This window comes from Drosophila tropicalis, unplaced genomic scaffold, assembly GCF_018151085.1.
Source record: "Drosophila tropicalis isolate 14030-0801.00 unplaced genomic scaffold, ASM1815108v1 contig_1190, whole genome shotgun sequence".
NCBI classification, from domain to species: Eukaryota; Metazoa; Arthropoda; class Insecta; order Diptera; family Drosophilidae; genus Drosophila; species Drosophila tropicalis.
The window spans coordinates 1,080,805-1,084,449 of record NW_027172561.1 but is presented as its reverse complement, the minus strand read 5'-3'; the positions used below and the strand labels follow the sequence as shown (position 1 = coordinate 1,084,449).

The following is a 3,645-nucleotide window of genomic DNA, read 5'->3' as shown; positions in this document are numbered from 1 at the left end:
ATACTAGAAAAGTTACTGCAAGCCTAAAGTTTTTGCTGTAGTTGTGACCAGATATGGTTCTACATATATATACATTTGTATTCCTTATAAAGTCAAGTCAAAGTCAATGGACCGAGAGAAAGGTGTTTTTTTTCAACTACTTATGACTAAGAGCATAAATAGTTGCAATATTTGAAATCACTCTTAACAAAGATTTGCATTTTCATATTCAAATTACATATAAAATAGGTGCTGAGCAAATGATTACAAAATAATATTAATTATACTTCTTATTATTACTTCAATTTAAGTTATATTTACAAGATTTTTGCATTTAAGCCGGATCCAGATCGATTTATGATTGATTCAATAGACACAATAATATGAGCAGGTTGTCTCCATATCCATTTTCAGACATCCAAATTCTATTATCAGCTCACATTGCCAAAGAACTCCAGAATTTGAATGGCCTCACCAACTTTCAACGCTGAAACTAGTTGAGAATTTTTAACAAAATAAACCAAAAAAAAGATTGGCCCAACTTACAATACCGCATTCAGCCTTTCAATGTGAAAAATGTGTCTTATATATTTATTGATTTTTCCTTCTTTGACTTTGGGACTCTTCTGAATATTATTTCGTGATTATCTTCTTCTCGTTTAAAGCGAACTAATATCAGTGGCGGATTTCGCTCATAGTTTTGATGGGGCATATTGGCCATTGGGCGGGAACTCAGGAAAATCAGTCTTGAATATCGAAATTTCAACAGTTTCATAGGTTAAATCTTGGTTTTTTTTATAATAATTATAATAATTATTATCAATAATTATAATTAATAAGCAAATTTAAGTTCTCTTACTGATTTTAACCGTCTTTTACGTAACTCTTGAGTAAATTTTACAAAATTTATAACGCATTTAAAAAATTTCTCACTTTTTACATATTTTTTCATCACTAAATCCGATTTTGCTTTCTGTTTAACAAGCTAAACGATTTTCTAGCCATTTCCAACCAAATAGCTAGAACTAGCCGAATTTCTTTGAATGAATTAAAATTTACAAATTTTTTGAAATCAAGGGAGGTTGTGACTTTCGTTTGAGGCCTCAAAAGTTGATGTACCTAGCTCCCAGCTCCCAGTATCGTCAGTCTTTGCTTGTTAGTGCTCGTGTGGTGTTATATAGTAGTAATAATATAATACAGTTTAGAAAGAAAAAAGCGTTGAAAATCAAAATTTCTATTGTTATTCTATAAGTTGATATAGATATAAAAAGTATATTGTGCGGTTTATTATTTTTTCCGTGGTTGCCGTGAGAATCCAAAAGGATTTGTTTGACAATATCGCAAAATTTTGTTTGGAAAACAAGTGTTAAAATATTCTTTTGGTTTTTCTGAAATTCGGTTAATCGCAAAATGAACAAGATTCGCACAAACCTATTAACTGGCGTTTTAGTTCGGCGCTTCCCAGTTCTGGACTATATTCGGCATTCTTGCGGCAGTGAGGCACGCATTGGCAAGGGTCTGGTTATTGGCGTCTATCAGAAGGAGGGCGACAAGGAACCGAAACTAACCCCCAGCGGCGAGAAGGTTAACGATCGTCTCGGCGGCAAACTAACAGACCTGATTAGTGAGACTAATATCGTTGGGCGCCTCGGCCGTGGTAAGGTATTCAACAACATTGATGTCGAATTCCGTAGCGTTGCTCTGGTTGGCCTCGGCCTCGAGGGCATTGGATTTAATGAGCTCGAAATGCTGGATGAGGGCATGGAAAATGTTCGCGTTGCTGCCGGTATTGGTGCCCGTTCGCTGCAAGAGATGGGCTGCACCGAGGTCTTCGTCGATGGCATGGACTATGCTGAACAGGCTGCCGAAGGAGCCACCCTATCTATTTGGCGTTACACAGATATGATATCGAAAAAGGATCGTCCAATTATACCAAAATTGGAGCTTTTCGATTCACCCGATATGGACAGTTGGACACGTGGTGTGTTTAAGGCGGAGGCACAGAACTTGGCCCGACGTCTGAGCGATGCTCCTGCTAATTGCATGACTCCCACTCTCTTCGCTCAGGCTACGGTCGACGCCTTGTGTCCATGCGGCATTACCGTCGAAATTCGTACCATGGATTGGATCGAACAGCAGCGTCTCAATTCTTTCTTGATGATTGCCAAGGGCAGCTGTGAGCCACCAGTTCTGATGGAGATAAGCTATTGCGGCACCTCACCCGAGGATAAACCCATTCTATTTCTGGCCAAGGGCATCACATTCAACTCTGGTGGTATCAACTTGCGTCCATGCAAGGACATGGATGAATATCGTGGCTGTATGTCTGGAGCTGCTTCTGCTGTGGCCATGATGCGTTGCTGTGCCGCCTTGTCGCTGCCGATCAATGTGGTTTGCGTTATCCCATTGTGCGAGAATATGCCCTCGGGCATGGCCTGCAAACCGGGCGATGTCTGCACATTGCTGAATGCACGGTCTATGGCAGTGCGTGATTTGGACAAGGCTGGCGTGGTCGTCATGGCCGACCCATTGCTATATGGGCAAGAGGCATACAAGCCACGTCTCGTTGTCGATGTGGCCACCTTGGGTGAGGGTGTAAAGAAAGCATTCGGCGGCGGTGCTACTGGCATATTCTCCAACTCACATTACATTTGGAAACAGTTCCAAGCAGCCGGTTCCCTAACTGGCGATCGTGTATGGAGATTGCCATTGTGGAATTACTATAAGAAGCAAGTCACTGATGAACTGGGCTATGATATTAGCAATAATGGACGTGGCCTGGCCAGTTCCTGCTTGGCAGCTGCTGTCCTTCATGAGCTAGTGCCATGTGTGGATTGGGTGCATTTGGATACTCGTGGCACTGGACTGCTAAGCAAATATGGACTCATCCCATACCTTTCGGCTAACCGTATGACTGGACGTCCCACACGTACCTTGGTGCAATTCGTCTATCAGATGGCTTGTCCCGCTGAACAAAAGTAATATCGCCCACAGATATTATCATGCGAACACATCATCCCCCCCTTCCCACCGAAATGGCAAGTTCCTGATGATGATGATGTTTGTTTCCAAATTATTCCCTAAAGTTAACAAAATTGCGCTATGATGTTTGTGTGTGGTCTTAATAATGCGCTGGTGTATATGTGTATTTTACAGTATGGTCGCAGTTCTGGATTCGTATGTTGAAGCATTTAATCAACAATCAGATATTGTCAATTACCCTGCATCCCACTATCGATGTCTGAAGGGATGCCCAAATGAAGCCTTTGTAATGTTTGGATACCAGTAATCAATTCTTTGGTTTCTAAATAATTCGTATCAATTTATATTTGCACCCTTATCGAGAAATAGAAACTGCGGCCATTATAAGTCTGATAAAAGATAAAAAAAATGTTATTAATTTGGGGAACCAAAAGAGGGGCAAATTATGGGACTAGATACGTTGTTGAGCACACTTAAGAAAGGGATATCTTGACATGATTGCGGAAATTCTGAAACTTCATTGTTAGAACAATGCGACCCTGAGCACAACTTGCTCCTGGGCTGAACTTTATCTAAAACTTGTGGTCTTCCAACACGGCTTTTTAAAGGGTCATCCAAGATTAATGGGAAAAAGTAACATTTTAGACTTTTGGCCTATTACATTTAACGCTTCAAAGTCTTCAG

The 3,645-nt window shown here is 40.7% G+C and overlaps 1 long non-coding RNA gene and 1 pseudogene across 1 annotated transcript; one reads left to right on the top strand and one right to left on the bottom strand.

Annotated features, from left to right (window-relative positions):
* Positions 1-266: 266 nt before the first annotated feature.
* On the bottom strand, positions 267-582 carry LOC137578060 (uncharacterized). Its single transcript, XR_011032533.1, has 2 exons — positions 526-582; positions 267-472 (listed from the first exon to the last, which is right to left on the bottom strand). It is a non-coding gene; the product is annotated as an uncharacterized lncRNA (long non-coding RNA).
* Positions 583-1,142: 560 nt separating this feature from the next.
* Positions 1,143-3,368, top strand: LOC137580106 (cytosol aminopeptidase pseudogene; annotated as a pseudogene).
* Positions 3,369-3,645: the final 277 nt, after the last annotated feature.